Source organism: Halichoeres trimaculatus, unplaced genomic scaffold (genome assembly GCF_033239565.1).
Source record: "Halichoeres trimaculatus isolate MK-OKI-2021-1 unplaced genomic scaffold, fHalTri1.1 fHalTri1_scaffold_18, whole genome shotgun sequence".
Lineage (NCBI taxonomy): Eukaryota > Metazoa > Chordata > Actinopteri > Labriformes > Labridae > Halichoeres > Halichoeres trimaculatus.
The window spans coordinates 4,506,392-4,528,381 of NW_027437196.1; the positions used below are offsets into that span (position 1 = coordinate 4,506,392).

Genomic DNA, 21,990 nt, shown 5'->3' on the forward strand with positions numbered 1-21,990 from the left:
CTGGTATCCTATAGAACCAGCCTCCATATCTTTCATTTTAGATTTAAAAACATTTAAGGACACTAGCTCCTTGAGCTTAATGCAATAAAGAAAACAATAATAAAGAGTGAATATAACTTTTCTTATTTTTTATTTTTTATTTTTATTTTTTTTTTGAAAATGGTATCACTAACCAGTGTGAAACTGCTGTTGAAACAAAACTGTGCTGTGTCTGGCTCACATGCCAGCTGGCTGTGGAAACACAAACTGGATTAGGGTTTATCAAGCTTACCCATACCAGTCTGTACTGATCCATACTGGACCGCATGGTGGAAATGGGGTTGAAGTGTTTCGAAGAAAGGGTGAGGTAATGCTTTTTACATGCTATGAAACGTGATGATTCATTAATTTCTATGGCTGTAATATGACACTGGAGGGGATGCTGAAATGAAAGAGGCGTGTATGTAATTTTAAATTTAAAGCAAACCTGATGAAACCTGAATCAGCTCAGTTAGTCTTCCTCACAGGCTACAGACTGGTCGAGCCACTCTGAAGTGAAGCAGAGTTTCATGTTTTTAAATATAAGGAATATAAAGGGTTAATTCATTAAGTATGTTCTTTTTTTCTATTCATATTTTCTTTTTTTATTATTTATTTTCTTTTCATTTGTGCCACAGAACAGTTTAAGTACAATTAGACAATGTTCAAGACACAAGTACAGAACAAACATACTTCTTTCTTATCTCCTTGAATACAGTTTAAAACTTCTATCTACATTTTAGCCTCTATGGACTTTTTTATTTTGTTTTATTTTTATTTATTTATTTATTTATTTATTTATTTTTGTGGCAAATAAATAACTATGTGAAAGTACCAAAAATGAAATAAGTTCAGCAGCATCAGCAATTTGGCCTCAAATTTATAAACCTCAAATACTATCAATGTAATATAATATTGTGACACAAGGAACTGAAATGAATTACAAAAGTAAAAGTAAAAAAAAAAAAGATAAATAAATAAAAGTAGTTTCAAAACATTAAATTCAATTTCCAACCATGGTTTCAAATTTAATAATGCAACAAATTCAGTTTCTAGCGGCACAAACCTCAGCCCATATCCTTGTTCTATCACCACAGACTGATGAAACCAAAGCTCACCTGTTCCTCAGGTGTCTCTTGCAAAATCTGTCAGAATTTTGACCTTTGCAAACAACATTTTTTACCCCAAGTATTCTGTATTCTGCACCAATTTTAGCGTTTTCTGCCCCTTACATAGCTTAAATCTCGTCTTGTGTCCTCTAATCTGTTTCTGAACTCTCACATTTTCACACCATGATAAAAACATTTGTTTAAAGATGTCAGCTGTAAGGATTGTTGAGTTTCTGCTGAATGTACAGAGCTTTAGCTACACAGGAGCAGCCTTTGCTCAGTCTAGATGTTTGAATATGAAGATGGACTTTGGCATTGACACAAAGTCCTTTGCCCAACTTTGACACCCTCTATTTCTCTCTGCTTCTGTTATTCTTCTTCCACCGTCATCTTGAAGTCAAACAGGATGCTTCACGCCAAAATTACGTCTATATCCACAAGAATTCACAGGTAACTTCTGACCACAAAGCCCTTGTGGCACATAAAGTACACACATGTTCCTTTTATTAAGCAGCGCTTTGAAAAGTCATCAACACGGGAGTCTTCCACATAATCACGTTGAGTGCTGGGAAGAATAAGTCATGTTCTCTGGTAAAAGGGTTCACCAAGGAAGTCCAAGTTACTCTGACCTGCAGATAGCATGTTTTGAAGAATCCTGTGTTTGCTAAAGCAAAGGTTTTGTGCATTTAAGACCTTGAGAGATGAACGGGTCCTTTGTAGCTTTTAGTTGCCAGGTGACAGAGGGAAAAAAACGTCCTTTCCCCGCGCAATTTACCGGAGGAGGCAGCCACAGACCTTGGGAGTAAGACTCCAGGTGGACTTAATAACTATCATAATAGATTTTTTTCATGCACCAGTAGTTAAAGAGTGGTTTGCCAAGATTGGGCAACAGCTTAATCTGCAGCGCGGCACAAGTGGGACTTCTCAGGTGATTATAATGAAACGAACGAAGTGTCTTTTTCCTCGTGTTCTTTATGTAAAGAGGGAGAAGAAAACTTCTGTGACATGAAGCGTTAAAAGGAGCGTTTGTTCCCATCCAGGTTTGATTCGAGGAGCAGGGAGAGGAGGTGTTGTTTAAACCCCCCCTGAACTCTCCTTCCTCTGATCACTGGATCAGTGTGAATCTGCAAACACACAGAAACCAACAAAGGAGACGTTTATCCTACATGTGTTTGTCTGTGGTTAGACGTGGCTGCCTGTGCGTACACCCCCCGCATACCAAACGTGTAATGGAGCGCGCTCACTCCCCCTAATTGTTATTCTGTTGACTCTGTGATGTGGGGGTGGAGACGCCAGAGCAGCCAGACCTGCTGATAAGAGACACGTGCACATGTTACCAAAGCATGAGCCCTGTTCGACCTTAGAAACGAGTCCATTAGCTTCTTCAAAGGTTTGGTGGAGTGCACTTGATGCCACCTTGAATCTGGATCCTGCTCAAGTTTTCGACTTGAGTGGAAGCATAGATCCTTGAGTGAGCAAAGAAAGAAATTCAAATATTTCAGATTCATTTCTTAATAAGAGTTTGAGTTGAAATAACATTCTGCTCATATTGAAAAATTAACATGTTTCTGTCTGAATAAACTCTACTTTAAGTTTTTACCTGAAACTCATCTCATAAACCACAACCAAACTGAAACCATCAGTAAGAAAACTCTTGACTGAGCCAGTGCTCTTATTTACGTCCAAAAACATCCATGTCCACCTAAATAACTGCAAAAACAAACTTTGATATCACTATTTTTGGAAAAGTTAGCCTCCAGGATTGCATTGCAAGTCTGCTTACCCCCATGATTATGGAGTACTAAAAGTGCCAAATAAAATATAAAGATGCATGATAAATTAAAAGAATGATTAACTGAATAGATATTTAAATAAATAAATGTGTCAGTTTTGGAATTAAATCAGTAAATAATAAAAATAAATATATTTAAAATAAATCAATAAATGATAAATTAATATATAATTATTTTATTAATTAAATAAAAGTGTTGTGAAATACTTAAATAATTAAATAAATGTGTCATTAATTATTTAAAATGTTTAGTTGTCTAATGTAACCCCAAGTTTTATTACTAAATTATTTATTTAATGAATCACTCATTTAATCAATCATTGAATTATTTATTTAATTATTTTATTATTTCATGTTTACTGTTCTTGCAGCACATCATTAATTAATTTTATCTGTCATTCTCACCCATTAAACTCAGTGGGCGGGACTTACAATGGTTGAGCTGATTATTTATTTAGTCAATTATTATTTTAATTAATGATGTATTTATATAGTTTATATATTTATACAGTTTGGCACTTTTAGTCCTCCATACATGAGATCCTACCTTTACTAATCCTTTACCTGAAGTTTTTCCCCCAAACATTATTTAAGTTAATAATTAAAGTGTCCATGTCCTGAAACCCACCTGTTCCCAAAGTGGACATTTGGACCTTGCGAAATGCCTTACAAAATCAAAAACTATTAACACCTTTAAATTTTTCCTTTATTATAAAAATCTGAACAAAAGTAGGGGTTAAATTTGGAGTAAAAACAAGCAAACAGTAAATGTTTGTAATATTTTCCACATTACTGTGTCACTGAGTTTACACACATCCGATAAACTTAGTATCTTAGATCTGTTTTTGGCTTGTTTGTGTGTAGTTTTGGATGTGTCTGTTGGTGATTTCACACAGCAGGGGGTCACCAGTCTCTGTCACTGTTTTTTAGTCGGTCACAAGCTGAAAAGTTTGGAGATCCCTGCTGTAACCAAAAGACAGTTTGGCTGTATCTCAAGTCTGTATTTACATTTACAAATTTGAGTGCACAAATGCAATGACATACACTGACAGTGCGGAAGTAGAAAACGCTGGACATTCCCCACCCTCAATGGTAGCCATATTGGCTACATGGTGGAAGAGGTGGGAACAGATCAAACGACGGATGACGGTTACAAATTGTGGATACCAGAAGAACACCTGACAACAGTTGTGAAATACCAGTGAGTGTGTCGCAGCAGTGTTTGATTGGAGACAACACTACCCTGTAATCATACATGAACTACTGTAGTACAAACTTACTGTACACAGTGTACTTTGTGTGAGTGTACCAGCAAGATGATCCCATTTGAGACACATGCTGTTTTCCAAATTGACGACTACACTAGCAGTATGTAAAAACTTGCAAAATCTGCTGTATACTAAAAATCCCCGCATGTCCTACTGATCCAGGAAAATTTCTCAATATGCAACAGACCAGTCTACCTGGCATACTATTTCCCACAATGCACAGCCCTAAGGCAGGTTTCGGTGAATTCCCGCGATCTACTGGAATGAGTCAGCATTACAACTACAATACAACAACACTAACGTTAGACGGTCCATGAGATAGAAGTGAAGTAACGAATGAATACAAGTAAATCTTGTCACTTTTAGTTTTAAAAGAGGTTTTTACTTCTACAAATTCATTAAAGCCTGTATAAAAGACTAAATACCCCTTTTTAACCATATATGGATTATATGGAAGTGCTTTTTCCATTAGCTGTAAAAACAAAAAGTCAATCCCTTCCAGATTTTTTTTAAATAAACAATATAACTTTTGGTGTAAGATTAAAAAACAAATTTGATGTTTCTGCTGTGATATGATTAACGAAATAACTAAAATGTCATGATCTACCCATCAGCTGTAGCTCCGCCTACCAAAACTGAAACCAGAGTAGTATACTGCAAAACAGACCCAACAGAACAGTCATACTACACACTACATTCACATTTAGTATAGGAGGTTTTAAAAACAGCTACAGTCTTTGAAGAGGCACTGGGTAAATCAACAGGTGAAAATCATGAGTGCAATAAAAGAAGAGGGAAGCACAAGGGCGGGAAATAAACTGAACACACAGGGAGCAAGGACTGCAAAATAAAACGAAATAAAAAGAAAAAAGCAAGAATCACTTAGAAGTTGTCATAAAGGACACATAGATACTCAACATAGATTCACAAGAAGAAGAAGGAATGCAACAAAAAGGCTAACACATGACAGGTGTCAGAGCTACACGTCTGCATAGAAACTGCACATTGCTGCAGACGATGAAAGTGCAAACATTTCTTATACAGCGTTGCAGTGTCAGTTGTGTCTATAGACAGACTATAAGAGCAGAGTGTGGACATCTTTAGACCTTTTACACGTCTGCCAATCAATATCTAAGACCAGTCTCTGCGAAGTGCTCTGTTTGAAACAGGAGGAAGGAAAATGAAATCCCTTTCTTGGGCACTTTGAGGTTAATTGGGTTAGGAAGAAAATTTAATGTTCGCAAAAAAACCTCCCTGAATGCTCCCACTGTGTTGAGTGGTTTATTTTTCATTTGCTGTCGCATGTTTTCCTTTTTGCTTCATGCATTCATGTAAATAATTGAGCAGGAGTAACACTGCAGACAGACGACATATAAAAGCATTCATTATTCAGCCAGGCCCATGTTCTGCGTTCGTTTGTGTTTGTTGCTTGCGTCAGTCATAACATATGTGGCCGCTCTTAATTCCTACTTCAAAAGTTACTTTAGTCTTTCATTTATGATTTAGCAGACAGGGTCACAGGCGGAGAAGAGGGGTTATGGGGGATGACAGAACGGGGAGGGGTAAATATCAGAGCACGGCACACTGTTTCTGAGGTTTGTGGTCCTGCTGCTCGGAGGCCCCCACGTCTCCTCAGCTCCTGTCAGCTCATCAAGGCCAAGTCCCTGCCTATCCCCGCCGGAAAACCGCATCAAACAGCCCGGGGAGCCTTTTATCCCAAACAGAATGCCGCCCCTCGTCACAGCGGAGGCTCTGCAACAAGCTGCATGCGCACGCCAAAGAGTTTAACACCGCGGAGTGAAAGTCGATACCCTGCCAAGGTGGCGGCGCTCCGACACAAGAGGGGGAAGCGGTGGAAAGGTCACCAGGAAAAGGGGATCTTGAAAGACACAGCTTGTCTGAGACAAGCGGGGGAAGCCAGATGATACCAGGCAGGCAGTTAATGTCACGGTTCACTCTTTCGACCTTGTGCCAATTCTGATGTCTCACAATTAAGGCCAAAGATCTTCTTTTAGTCTTTTCCACCAATTACTGCAAAGGTTACGGCTACAGCTGCTTGTGTATGCAAACCCCCTCAACATGTGTATCTCCACAAAGACGTGTGTAAGACTTCCTCGTCTTCTTTCACGTTGTTTTCCGACCTGTAGCCAGAATCAGACATGAAACGTCTTGACTGCGCACGCCCAAAGTCACAGAAGAGCTCTTTGTACTCGGGCTTGTTCTGCTCCATGCCGTTTTTAATCTCGGGCAGAAGGAAAGAGAGCTACTCCTCTTATCTTAGATGACATGGGGGCTTTGCTCCCCCTCTCCTCTGCTCCTTCTTCATCTTCTGAAACATAACCCCCTTTCATGCGCTCCCTCAGCGGTGGTGGTGGTGAAGTGATAGACTCGCTCGGACTAGTTGAGTTTTTGTTTAGGTTCCTCAGACTGAAGGCTGTGACTCGATGGAGCCGATGAGCGAGGTTATTACCTTCATGGGCGGGCTTTCTCATCAAGGCTGCAGCACCGAGCTGTTGTCATTATTTTTAATCGCCTTAGATTGGATGCACAGCGCTATTAGGAGCTTATTTAACTTTCAATCTGAGGAGGGGAGAAGTGGAGGAAGCTCTGTTCAGTCTGATGCTGACTCACTGGTGAAACAACTTTAGACCATTACGACTCTTTAACATTTACACAAAACTGCAACTGGTCGCTTTGTCTTGAACAGATGATACAATTTGGTCTAAAGGGAGAAGTTAAAATTCTGCATTTTAAGTCCAGTACACTGTAAACACGTCTACTCAGGAAAGTTAGATTAGCTCTCCATCAACAATGAGACTCCAGACAAAGAGTGACACAGATCCTAGAGGTCTTTGGTTTTTGACATTAGTGATCCAGTACTTTTGAACAATCATACAACCTCTGAAATAACAAACAGAGACAACACACCAGTGCACAGAAAACATGAAATTGTGCACCTTGCAGCAGTGTCCCTCAAAGTGGGGTCCCAGGATCCCCAGGGGTCCATGTAACATAGCTTAGGGGTCCACAGGATACTTGGAAAAACAGTAAAAGAGTGCGATTGTGAAAAAAAAAAAAAAAAGACCATCAACAAACTGGGATTTCTTTTGCCAAAAAAAGTTGTTTTTCCCCAATACTCCAGCCCAATTTAGTTAAACAATAATGAAAAAAATAATAATTCATAAATAAATAATAATTAAAAAAAATCAAAACAAAAAAACAACCTCAAGCCATTTTTATTAAAGTTAAAAAAAAAAAATTACTTGGAAAGTTTAAATGTTGGCCAGTTCAACTGATTCAACAACAGTATTATCTTAAAGCTATTAGCATTTACAAATAGTTTAATCACCTTTAAACAATAGCACCCACTTATTTGCACAGTCATGAGGGCATTAAAACCATACCTGTAACAAAAAACAAAAACAAAAAAAAATGGATGTCATCATGCTTGGCTTGAAGTGAGGTCACCACAAAAACTGCTCCCCCTGGTGGCTGGCTGCAGTATAGGTCAAAAAATCCAGCTCTCCAGTCTTTCCAGATGAGCTGTGGTCAAGCACCTCTTAGAAATGTTTCACACACCCAATTTTATTGTTGTTATCGTTATTGATATTATTTGGCTGCCTTGCGTTCAAGTCCTCTTTTTCTGAAAAGTTTCATTTTCATTAGTTATAAGAGGTTAAAAACAAGGTTTTACATCACATTTAACTATGATTGACAGCTGACGTTCTCGTGTATTTTTTCAGGGATTGTAAAATATGTCAGGAGGTAGAGTCAAGGAGTGATTAGATTCTATAAAAAACACTCAGATACTCCCAGAATGGCTGTACAACAGCTTCAATAACTGCGCTTGTGACGGGGAATTTTGGCTTCAAAACCTTACAATGGTAAATGGCAGAGCCACGCTGTCCACTCTGTATACAGTCTTATGATTAGAACACCAGAACATTCCTTTAACATGCTAGTATGATAGGCTATAAGGCTATAGAACTAGCATTCCACATATCAAGCAGCATGAAATATGCTAAGATTAGCGGTTTAGCATTAGCAGCTACACCTTAAACAATAACAGCAAACAGTTATCCTAATAGTTATTTGTTGACAGGATCAGACTTCACTGTAAACTGTATTAAATGGTTTAGATTTAACATGCAAATGGTGCACATTCATTTCCCAGACCTGACATCTTGCATATTTCCTGTCCTTTCAAAATAAAAGCCAAAATATGTCATTAAAAAACATATATTTGCAGATTTTAAGGCTGGAAATTTTCACGAGTTTTTAATAACCAGTCAGTTACTGAAGTAGTTTTTGTTGTGTGGCAGTAAAGGTCTTTGGGTTTGCAGTTTTGGACCTCATGTAGGACCGTGAAAAAAGATACAGTCATTTTTTACATGTTTTTGACGATCATCAAAACTCAAAATGTCTTTATGTCAACCTTATCATTATACTTTTTACACTCTTCTTCCTCTGTGCATCTTAAACTTTATTGGAGTAGACAGATCCTGAAGTCCTGAAGCTGGCGTAACGATGTAAGACAGTTAAATGGCAGAGGTAGAGTTGTAATCCTCCTAACAGCCATGAAACATGGTTTCTAATGAAGACCTGAGCACTTCGGTGTAACTCTTCATACTGGGTACTCAAAGGTGACAGAACAAGTCACGGTCTTTACCAACCATCAGTTGTAAACCTTTGGAGAAGGCGTGTTTGATCCGATGCGTGAAAGCAGCGTGTCCCTATAACATGCTCCATATTATCATCAAACCAAAGTCCAGAACATCACTGTATCCAATCTATTTCTACGGCGGATCTGGGCCTTTGTGACGGGACCCGTTGGGACTTGTTTTTCAGACGTCTGCCACCAGAACAGACTTTAAACTCAGACGGAGGCCCTATAGGTTCAATTTGTTCTGCCAATTATGATCCCGAGCTCTGCCACAGTGACGGAAGGTGCTGCTGAATGGCTCTGAATGCCACCCTCTCTACGGCCCGCCCTGACAAAGAGGGAGCCCCGGCCTCCTTTTTTCAGGGGTCCAGTCAAGCATTCGCTGACAGATTGGCTGGGGCGCTAACCAGTCAGGTCTTCAAAGAGACAAAGACGACAGGGGGAGAGGGGGGCCGGCAGTGAAGAAGAATGACCTGCCAAATGAGAAAGAAGACATATTGAAAGGGACAGAGAGGGGGAAGAAAAAACATATTGAACCGATGGAGAAGTGCAACCTTTTGACCATCTGGCTCCGTGGGTGACAACAGCCCTCATCTGTATTTTTAGAGCTGTACAACACACCAAATTACTCTGTCAGGAAGATTAAGGAGAGTCAAAAGGCTGTCGAGTGGAAAAAAAAGAGCAAAGTCGTCCCGAAAGACTTCTGCAAGTGGAGAAACTTAACTCCAGTCTGAAGCTAAAATCTGAAAATCAGAATCTTTATTTCGACTCAAAATGTGACACAAAAACCTGATGGGTCAAAAAGATGATACACTTATAGTTCGTAAGAAAATCCATCTTTTAAGATGAACCTCTGTGTCGTGCTTTATTTCTCCAAATCACCACGACAAAAAACTTTGTAGATCCTGTGAAATGTTGGGTGTTAATAAGCAATTAGCAACTGAGAATTATGGCACCTGCTGTTATAGAGTGTGAATAGACAGCACTCCACTTTTTAAACTCCCTTTCAAAATAAAAGCACAGATTTTTTTTTTTTACTAACATTTTTTTCAGTCCAGACAAAGGGCAGACACACACTGAAAATCAGGTCCAAACAGGTCCACAACCCACCAGTTGAGAATCACTGACTGAGAGTGTGATTAATTTCAGTTTCCATGACAACATAATGACTTGTGATGCAATATGATGACATGATTACAGTGACATGATGTCAGTTACAACAGAAAGGCAATAAAGACATATTGACAAAATGCTGATATGACAGTGTCAACATGCCATGTCATACAATGACATGATGACACAATGATGGCAGCATGACTACGAAGACATTATGGAATAGAAAAGAACTTTGTCATCGCAACAAGTGCAACGAAATTGCAAAGCTAAAATAGCGTAACAATATATGACGTTTTGAAAGACAACACAACGATAATGACAGCAACATAATCAGGACGGCATATATGTGATAACAACAACATCTTAAAGATTAAGACATGATGACCATGATGACATGAAGGCGACAGATAAAGATAACGTGATGATGATCAAACAAGACATTGGTGTGAATGATGTGACTGTGACCATGACCCATTGATGAAGAAACGATGATATGTTGATCACATGACAATGACTTGACGATGACGTGACAAAGACGTGCAGATGATATGACAATGGCATGATGGTGAGGATAACATGGCAAAGACATGACGATGATGCGTTGATGACGTGACTGTGACAATGACGTAACGATGGCGAAACAATGATCGGATGACAACATAACAATGATGTGACTATGCTGTGACGATGATGTGATGAAGACATGGCTCTAATTTGATGATGACATGACAAAAACATGACAATGATGTTATGATTATGTAACGACGATGATAACCTGACAATGACAATTATGTAACGATTGCAATTACGTCATGATGACGTGATGATGACGATTATGTTATGATGACAATTACGTGAAGATGATGTGACGATTATGAGACAATGACAATAAAGTGACAATGACGATTACATGACTATGGCAATCTCATGACGTTTACGTGACGATTACGTGATGATGACAATTACGTGATGATGGCAATTAAGTGACAAGTACGTGATGGTGATGGTTACGTGATGATTATGATTACGTGACGATGACGTTTACGTGACGATGACGTTTACGTGACGATGACGTTTACGTGACGATGACGTTTACGTGACGATGACGATTACGTGACGATGGCAATCACATGACGTTTACGTGTGGATTACATGATGATTACGTGATGATGACAATTACCTCACGATATCATGAGGATGACGATTGAGTGCTGATAACGATTACATGATGATAAAGATGAGTGATGATGGCAATTAAGTGACAAGTACGTGATGGTTATGATTATGTGACGATGACGATTGCGTGACAATTACAATTACGTGACGATTACGTTATGATGAGGATTACATGACAATTAATTTACAGTTACGTGATGATGACGATTAAGAAATGATGAAGATTATGTGCTGATGGCAATTACGTGACAAGTACTTGACGATGATGATTACGTGACAATGACGATTACGTGATGATCACATGACGATAACGTTATGATGAGGATTATGTGACGATGACAATAACGTGACAGTTATGTGATGATGATGATTCCATGGGGATGATGATGTTGATGATGATGACAAAATGATGACATGACTAAGTCTTCCTGTCGATGCCATGATACGTGTAGATACAGTCTAGAGTGACTTTAGCTGGGGGGAGTAAAGCCCCTGCTGGGTCACAGAGGAAACCCTGTACACACAAACAGGTCCTGATTTATTTTACCCTGTTTGGAGATTAACAGGTTTTCTCTTCCTCTGAGTATTTTGATCTATCTTCACTGAGTGTTAGCTTCTTCTGCAGACAGGAAATGCAAACAAAGTGAGACTCTTCCATCAGGTAAATGCTTTTAAAAGGTTCTCCTTCTGCTTTTCATCTTTCTGAAGCTTTAGTAATGAGTAACTCCAAGAAGTCGCTGTGGAAGCATCTCCCCACTGTAAAAAAAAAAAAAAAAAAAACCCTCACAGCGTATAATGAAAGAATACAAAATAAAGAGGCTCAGCGGCCCAGAACCCTTCTTGTTTCTGTGTAATATATTCTCATTTCTGTTTCAACATGCTTCAGTACATCTCCAATATGATTCTCCGGCTCCTCCTGAGGAGGAATATGCACAAGCCTCCTCTCTGAAAACCTCTTTTTGCTGCATTAATTCCTCGATTGCTTAAATGAAACACTGCTATTTTCTCACTTTGGTGCTAAACACGGATCAGATCTGCGTGACCATGACTAATCTCCCGCTGCGCTTTTTGTGCGTATTGGCGTGCACCTAATTTTTCTGGATCTTTTTGCCAATTTGGGAAACTAATTGCTTCGACTCTTACTGGGCAAGCGTTGGAATATAATGCAGTTTAAAGCTTCATCTTTTGTGCCCGTAAATCCCTCCGCAGATCCAGCCGTGTACGACGCCGGCTCATTAAAATGCATTAGGACAGGTTCCCCGGCCTTAGAGGGAAGGTGCTTTTCCCCCCTTCATCCTCTGAGTTTTCTACTTGGCTGGCCAGTGATCCGAGCACCTTGCACCCCCGGCAATTCCAGCACACACTCCTGAGTTTTCTCACCACGCTGGTCACTTTATTCATTTGCAAATACCCAGAGAAGAAATGAATTGCTTTCGTGGTGCGTGCAAGAGCATTTCCCTCCACTGCTTCCTCTCGACGTCTCCTACTCTCATTCCTCCACGCTTTGCAAGCCTCTCCGCTGATTCCCTCCCCCCTCCCTGGCTGTAATTTCACCCCCAATACTGCTGTCAATCTACCCCCCCTTACTACTCCCTCCCACTCCTCCTCCTCTTCCCTTCCCATGCCAGCGGCTGGAGCCGGAGGAGGCCGTCCCACTGATTGTAAAGAGTGGGACAATTGCTCCTTTAGTCTGATTGGGTCCCAAGATAGTCAACACAAGGCAGGAAGAGTGTGCAGACGCAGATAGAGGAGACATATTTTTATATAGATGAGGAGAAACTTTACAAAGAGGACAGAGCAGGACTCAAGGTGACTTTAGGGAAACTGATGCACTGCAGGCAGTCGCTTTCACAACTTTTACAAGGCAAATTTAGCGAGCGTGCAGGGAGAAGAGGAACAAAGAGATAAAACAGGAGGAAAAACGAGCGTTTTCTACTAAGAAGAAGAAGAAGAAGAAGAAGGAGGAGGAGGAGGAGGAGAGTGGGATAAAGTTGAATTGGAAAAAAGGTAAGGTGGTGAATTTTCTGCTTCGAAATGATCCTTGACTTTCAGCGGGCATGTTTTGAAAAACAATCGTGAAAACGCCAATAGCACTCTCAAGTCGGTGAGGGTTTAAGCGCGGCTGGGGATTTGTCAGCTGGCACTGAGCGCAGAGATGCGTGAGACACGTGGTGGGAGCGGCGTCTCCCTCCTGAGCCGAATCGATACCTGATGTGTTTTAAGTGTTAATTGATAAACAATGTGAAGCAGCGTTGAATACGACGCACGTCAGGGCTGTCAAAAGTAGGTCACGACGAGGAGAAACTTTCCTAACAGGAGATCCGATTCACGGCACGTCTTCTCTGTCACTACTTCAAACAAGTCATGCTGAAGGAGAGGAATGCCTATCTGCTTTTTACGGACTCTGCTTGGCATTCAGACCTCGCCTCAGCCTGAGCCAAGGTTCTGGTTTCTCGAGATGAGGGCAGATTCATTTTTTTCCCCTCCTATAAAACCCATTAAGCTATCGCTTGTCTTGTAAGCTCAGCCGACACATAAGACGGCAGATTGGCAGGTGTGCTCTCGCAGGGGCAGACAGACTTTTCTTGCTATTATCAGTGTCAGCACGAGGCGCTGAAGGATCCTGTGAAAGATGAGCGTTGTGAACAGGCCTCCATATTAACAACACCTTTCAGGCTTCTTGTAGATACCGTAAACGGCGCTGCGGCGCAGGATGTAGGATAAGAGACGGAGCAGCTGCAGCCACGAGGAGGAGAAACTGTACATCACGTTCAGGAGAGAGGAGACACCACCGTTTAATTTGCGGCTGGGGTGACACTGATTGCAAACTTTTTCCAGATGACGCTCATGCATAGTGACATCATTTCCATGCACCAGTGCCTGGGATGAATGCCAGTTTGTGTGATTTAATTTCTCCATAAATGACAAGGCTCCTTTTACAGCTTCCACGGAGCGATGAATGAACTCAATGTGCATCCGAGGAAGAGGAGGAGAAGGAGGAAGGAGCGAGGGAGTCATGCACATGTTGAGGATAAGGAGTGTTTTTATTGTGGTTTTGCAGAAACGGGAGTAGAGCAAACTTCTGAGGCTCAGCAGAGGGAGGAGGGACGGGTAATTAAAAGCACCTTACAGTAGAAGGAGCCGCGGGGAGGGAGGGCGGCGCTCGTCACGGCACAGCTGCACACGCCGCGGCCCGGGGAGCTCCCCACAATTAGAGAGCACAGGTTCAAAGCCTGTCCCCCTTTACGCCAGCGTCTCTGTCCTGAGGGGGGACGAGCATGGAGGGTAGCACGGACGGCGTGCTGTGCATACGCAGGGAGATCGTATTTATACCCTCACACACACACAAACACACACACAAACAAGTGTGTGATGTTAGGAGAGTTCAGGCAGAAAATACACCTCACTTTTTAACCGGGCGGCGTCTTTGAAGACTCACTGAGAGCCGGCCAGCAAGACCTGGTCCTCGCTGCAGGGGGTGATGATATGGAAACATGAAGACCAAACAAAGCAGAGAAGAAGGTGGTGCAGCTGCAGACTTTAATCACACTAAAAAACATGTTTGTGGTTTCCTGTCATGAGGGTTTTTAATGTTTTTTATTTCAGAAAACAAATTCTCACTGTTTGCAGGCGACTTGTAAAACGTTAGGACCTCGTGATTCAGGAATAACTCACCACATTTTGTGTTTGTGCAGGATGTACCAGCCAGAGGCCGTGCCCCGCTTTAAAAAGTTGGAGCAGCGTCTGAATTTAATTATGTGCAGATAAGTAAATAGTCAGAAATTAAAAATACGCCCTATCTGAAGGAATGTGGCCCGTCACGCTCAGCTCCTGACCCGGGAACTGAAATTAGATTCAGCCTCGACTCTCCCACATTTTGCAACAGGCTTATTGTGCTCGGCTTATTTAAAGACACTTTCTCATGCTGCAGGATTCAGCCTCTTAAAAAAAAAAGCAGAGTGCATCCAAGCGAGCCGCCGGGGTCGGAGATATGCAGAGCCTTCGTGGTGGCGTCACTTTCCAGCGTGCAGAATCAATTGTGGTTAACAAATTGGCCGTGACGTTTCGCCCTGCCGGGGTGGGAGGATCCCGTTTTCATGCTTCCTCCCAGTTTTTAAGGACCTTTTCCACAGTCTGGGAGGCCTCCTTTAACACAGGCGCTGAGTGGAGCACAGACATGGCCACTGTGAAATTAACACTTAATAATGCTCCACATAGCAGCCAAACGGGGCCGGACCATGCTAATGCACCACACACCGAGCGCGCCCTGCCTCACCTCTCCCAGGAAGTTTGGGGCTGAGTCGGGTTCTTGTTAAGCTGAAAACTGGAACTAATGATTATTTCTGTGATTAATCAAGTCATCATTTGGTCAGTTAAAGGTCAGACAGACGTGAAAAACAACTTGACATTTTCCCAAAGCTGGGAAAGGCGTCTTTTAGAGCAAGAGATGAGAAAAACAGGAGAAAATCAGAAAGTTTGAGAAGCAGAAAAACGACCAAATGGAATTATTTCCACAGGGCGTTTAATTTCTGATACTTAAACATTAGAGCTGCTTGACTTTTTATCAGTTTTTTTGAAGGAGGATTTGTTTGGTGACAACCAAAGTGTTTTTTTACGACTTAATATGAAAAATAAAAGGTTATCCTTGCAAATTACAAACAAGTACACATTCAAAAACAATCTTTTCTTAGAAATCAGATTTAATTTATATGAGCACCAACAATCAAAACAAAAACAAAAATCTTATTTATTTATTTATGTTTTGGCAGTAAATGCAGATGATTTTTCTGCACAAATGATCACTTTAACTTGGGACCAAATTGGGGTTCCTCTGCTTTTGCAGACAAGCCTCTAGTGGTCACTCCTGGAACTGCAGTTTTTGCAGTTAATCTTCTTTAAACTCTAGATCCAAAATGTGAGCAGCTTAAAAAGATTTTACATTTTATGTACACAGCTGAGTCAAGTTGTCACGACTGCTTCAGAGCAACAGGTGTTTTGGAGTAAGGGGTGACCATGCTAACTGGGGACCTTCAGCTGAACTTGTCAGTGATTGTCACCAGTTAACAGGGTCACATTTTACACTGAAACACCAGTGACATATTTCATTTAAGTTGTTAAATAATGGTGCATTTCATTTGTACTTGGAAGTTGGAATTTACAAGTTCCAAGTGGGAAATTTTAACTGGAACGCCCCTTGAAGTTGAAATTTCCTACTGGGAAGTCGGGGGATCCACACCAACCCCAAGTTCCCGGTGGGAAATTCCAACTTCAGGGGTAGACAGTAATTTAGCTCCCTTTGTATTTCGTTAATTTCAGAATTTCTAATTAGTTTTTGTCGCAATAAATCAGCTGTATACATAGTATTATTTGATATTTGATATGGCAAGTTTTTCCGACTTGGCAACTTGAACACTTTAACTCATCATTCCCACTCCCCACTTCCCAGTTTGGAAGTAAATGGAACGCAGCATGTGTTTCTGTATCAAGCTCAGTTTACAAGTTTGAATGTAAATAAGTAAAATTAGCAGATGAAACTCTGGATTAAGATTTTACTTCATGAAGTTCGGGGAAAATGTTAGTTTTGGACAAAGAATATACAGGAAGCTAAAGCCACGATGAAAGTAAAACAGTATATTATTAAACTGTTAATTATGACGATCATCACTCTTAAAATCATTAATATTCTGATAGATTTGGAGTAGTTTCTTCTCTGGGTGTAGTTTTCTGGCTCCCTTATTTTGACCCAGGTCTCACACTCAGCGGTCTGTGTGCTTGTCTTTGGTTTGGGAGGTTTTCTGATTTATTGACACAAGTTCATGTCTCTATATTTCACAATCTGAACATGTCCATGTATAAAACAGTCATTAGCATTGAGTGACTTGTGTGTTTGAATCCCTCTCTGGTGAACACGCTGGAATTTCTAACACATCAGTCCACTGGTTGATTTCTCACAGAGCTGGGAGTCATTTACCATCCGTCAAAGTGCGGTTATTAAACTTAACCTCTTAAAGGCCTATTTATACTCCATTTACGTACGAAAATGTATCACTGCCCACATACTTCTGTACAAGCGATAGGCCAATTATTGGCCAGGCCAATTACCAGGGCCGATATTTGGCATTTTGAGGGATATTGGCATCTGCCTGTTTTTCACTGTCCCACCCACAGTATCACCTGATTGGTGACAAGCAGAGCCATGGTTTGGGAAACAGCCAATCAGCAGAGCAGTTATTACAGTTATTACAGTTTCATTTAAATTTTAGAAAACTTGATTTACTGACGAAAACTTTAGCGATTTATTTTTTAAAGTTTTCATTTAACTTTATAAAACATGCTGCTAAGCATGGGAGCTGTTTAACAAACATACGCTTTAAGGTATTTGAATGAAGTTGAGTGTTGGAGTTTGTATTATTCAAAGTTTTGACACCAATATTTCCACTTTGACTGCAAATTAATATAGGCTTCAAATATCCGTTATCGGCCTCTTTGACTATAAATAATCGGTATCAGCTCTGAAAAATACATATCGGTCTATCTCTAGTCTGTACATCCTTTACCTTGGCATTGCAGTTAACCAATACATCCACCAGGGGGGGCAACCCAGAGTCAAAAGTTTGTGATAACAAAACTCAAAAACAAGCATGGCAACTGTGGAGGAGGTATTGATAGATGGAAGTTCTGCCATTGTTATTTCTTCTTCGTGTCTCGCTAAAGCTTTGAATCGGGTAGTAACAGCAACACTGCCCCCATGGTTCCCTGTGGTACTGCTCCGTTTGGTGCGTAACCGTAAGCTTCATGGAAACATGCAGAAATACGGATGAAATGATCGCAGAGCACGGACAGAATGCCCCATATCCGTACGTAACAGCCTTTAGACCCAGTGTCCACTTATGTATCCCAACATTACTCCAATTTTGGTGGAAAAAAAGAACACTAATAACAACCAAGTAATTAAGAACTCGTGACACAAATAATCAAACTTACTGTACAAATACCAAGATTAGCTATTATACTCTTTGGGTCTTACTCATCCCAAAATAAAAGACAAAAGCTGAGGTCTGAAGAGGTTAAAATAGCGTGTGTTTTTTGGGGGTTTAACTCTCTGACAGTTTGAAAATCCATTGTACTCTGAGATACTTTCATTGAAAAAAAATGCATGTGAAGCTGTAGCTGTTTACAAACAATAGAGAAGTCTCTGAGCCTCTAGTGGTCGCTCATGGAACTGCAGTTTTTCCACCTCAGCATTGGCTTCATTTCTGCAGCATCACAAGATAAACTTGAAACATTTGCATCCGTAAAAGCCGTCCAGACCTTAAATTGACGTCACTGTTGGCGTTTGTTGAACAGAAGTATGGAATTGGTGAAACTGTTTTGCTACTGAAGTCAGAAAACATCTGAAGATGCCTCAAGCTTCTTTAAGTCAAAGTTTGAAGATGTAGTTTCTGTATGTCAGAGTGAAAAATGCTTCTTTGAGGTGAATTGGGGTTTTAACGTCTTCGCCTCAGCCCAGCGGTGCTGCGGTCAGTCGCGCAGCAGCAGGTGTTTCCTGTTTGTTTTCCTCCATTAGAGGGAAACATCCACCTCCCTCTGCGCGTAGGAGCCGTTTGATTTAGTCTGTTGTTGTCAGATCGCGGTTAATGGAGCAGCAGGTGGACTTGGAGTAAGATGATACAACAATATGGCCTATCATTTTGTCACACCAGCTGCTCCCCCTGACAATCACCATCCCTGCCTCCGTCACTCACTCCCCTCGTCTGTCTCAGCGTTTCCTTTCAGCGCTTTTCCACAAACATAAAAATCAGATTTACTCAAATGTGTTTTCTGTTTTACTTCCACTAACACCTCAGGTTTTTTATTCTTACGGTAAACAAAAGCAGATTTTCAGCCAGAGGAGGACGCTGGGAAAATACCTCTGGGCTTAAAGTCTGATAAATCTTCTTCACATGATTCCTCCGTCCTCTTCGTCGCCCGCCTTTCACAGCCTGTGTGGCAAACACCAGCTGCTTTTCTCTTTAAACAAGTGGCGTGCCATCAGATCAGCCAGAGAGAGATGTGTGAAATGTTTAGGCAGCACAATTACGTAGCATGTCACCTCATTAGTTTCGACAAAATGGAGCAAAAAGCCCGGGTGCAAGCTGTGACCTTTGGAGGGGGCGGAGCTGGAGAGGCGAGGCGAGGATCGGGGAGCTAATTTGACTTCATAATGGCGACCAGGCGACTTGAATGAGGAGAAAAGAGGGGAGCAGGGAGGTCAAGTGTCAGCCGTCTTGCCAAAAAGCTCCACGGCAGGGAGGGGGGGACTCCTGCTGACAATGCAGCCACGCCCCCCACCCTCCTCGGCCTTTTGTGCCTCTTCAACAATGATTAACTGAGTTTGGCGATTCAGAGAGAGTCCACACCCGCACAATGCACTCTCTCTTACAAAACATAATGAAGTCAACCCCCGAGTCAAACAGTCTCTTTTTCTTCCGCTGGTTATTTTGTCAGCCCTCAAATTTCCATCTCCCCCTTGCTAACAGCCTCTCTGCTTTTCCTTCCTTTCACTCGGCTCTTTTGACCATAAATCCGTCTTTTTTTACCCCTCCAGCTTGTTAATGCAAGGCGAGGGAGCAGATGCCGGTGTCTTCTTAATACATGAAAATAAGATGCAGATGGAAAGAGGCGGCGTGGGTGCCATGCGCTGCATTCGAAAAGGTATCGATCGCTTTGAAATCGATGCCTAACCTTAAAAATCATCTCCCTCCAAAAAAGAAGAGAAGAAAATTGCGGAACTGAGCTGGAGACATTTTAAAGATTTATCTAATGTTGGAGTTGAAAAGAGCATCACAGAGGGAGGAAGTGTTTAAAGAAGCGCAGAGGCCTCGAATCAAAGAAACGGAGGAGGAGAAAAAAGGAAAAGCGCCTCACACTTGTAATGAGCGGCGTGCAGCGCTGACGGGAACTTGTAGAACATGGTGTGAGGAAAGCTGAGCAGGGGTGTTAACAGAAACACAACAGTCTCAGAACATCACACCCTGGAGCCTTTTACAGGAGGTGTGAAGGAGCTCACCTCTCCTCATGACAGGAGGAGGAGGAGGAGGAGGAGGAGACTGCTCTTACACTTCTTCTTTCTCTTCCTCCCGGATGTGAAATGCCTGATTGTCCCGAGCTGGAGGGGAAAGAGCTGGAGCTGGTGGTTTCAAGGTGTGCGACTGATTTCCTCCTTCACCTGCAGGATACAGAAAGTGGGGCGCATCACGGCGAAGGAAAAGAGCGGTTAACTTTCAGAGAAATCCACAGGAAGCAGGCTTTTTTTTTTTTCTCTTTACAGATGGTTTGTTGACAACTGGAAAAAGTGCAAAGCAGTGTTCATGTGTGCACTTTGGCTGCAGTTGCACCACCTCAACACTTGATGGCGCAGCCCTATCCATGCATCTATAATAAACTGTTACATCACAGACATTTAGTAAAGTTAAAGGTTTGGATTACAGATTTACAGTCAGAAACTTAGATTTATTACAAACGTAGACCGTCACACTTTTCCCACTAGGGGCACTAAATTCAACTCAGTCTAAAGTTTTTTTAAGGAGCCAAAAGAGACGACTTATGTTGATGTTGGAGCTGATAAAAAATGGCAACTTATACATTTGTTGAAATTACTTTTGTAGTTTTTTAGACTTTTAGCTCCACTTTAAGCTTCATGTAGTGATGGCCGAATGATACTGAAGCTTTGAAGCCTGCACTATTTTCAGTGGGAAATGTCTTTTTAGACTGGATATGAGCCACATTCACCTGACCAGTCCAGAAAAATGTTTTATTTCAAGTTATTTAAAGACAAAAATGAGGTCTGAATTGCTTCTAACAAGTAAAAAAAAACTGCCAATGGAACAAAAGACAAGTTACTTGTAATAAGACATTATTCTAGTTTCAAGCTAATTTTCTTGCAATTTTTCTTGTTCCATTGGCAGATTATTTTCACTTGTTACAAGCAATTCAGACCTCATTTTTGTCTTTAAATAACTTGAAACAAGACATTTTCCTGGACTGATCAGTTGAATGTGGCTCATATCCAGTATAAAAAGAAAATCTTTACTTAAAATAAGACAAAAACACTTGATAAGATTTCAGTTTTATGCCGTGTGTGTCTCTCTTCCTGAAGGGAAGTGATTCAAAACACTTTGTTAGAGCTTGTATTGAAACACCACGTTATTTTCACCTTTCACTGCTTCAAGATGTTTTGAAGTGCTTCATTGGCTCAGAACTTTTATCTTTAAAAATTTCTTTAAGAACGCTGGTGTAAAACAAACAAGAAAGAAAAAATAATTTGTTTCTGTGTCCATCCAGCCTCTAGCATTAGTTGCCACAGGAAGGATCTCCAGTCGTGTTGTTTGCCTATACATGCTAACCAAGCGGCAACCTCCAGTCTAAGAATATGAGACGATGCTGAAGTGCTAAAATCTGCTGTTTCTCGAGTGTTCACCTGAGGCTAGCTCCAGAAGTACCAGATGTCATGTGCACACCAAGCCAAAACATGCTGTTTTTAAAGCGAAAATTGACCTATTTAACAGCTTGAACCGCTAGTTTTACTATCGGCCGTTCAGAGGATATTAAGATTGCAAACTCGCCCAGTCAGAGGCACAGCTCAGCTCACACGACTGAAGGCACCCTATAGCTGTACACGAAGCCCCCCTCTCTTCTAATATAGCTGCAACAGCCGATCTGCTTCAAAAATCCATTTCAGTAAAAAACGTCAAAGAGACTCCATCTGTTAAATATACAGTCTATGGTTTAAACCAGATTTCAGTCCAGTATTTTGGCACTAATGGATGATAGGTTCAGAGCTTCAAAAAGCTTCACCTGCCAATCACT

At 41.1% G+C, this 21,990-nt stretch overlaps 1 protein-coding gene across 4 annotated transcripts in view; it reads left to right on the forward strand.

Moving 5' to 3' along the window:
- The window catches only part of LOC141807526 (cadherin-20-like), a 153,727-nt gene that overhangs the window by 99,545 nt on the left and 32,192 nt on the right, over positions 1 to 21,990 (forward strand). The window lies entirely within an intron of this gene.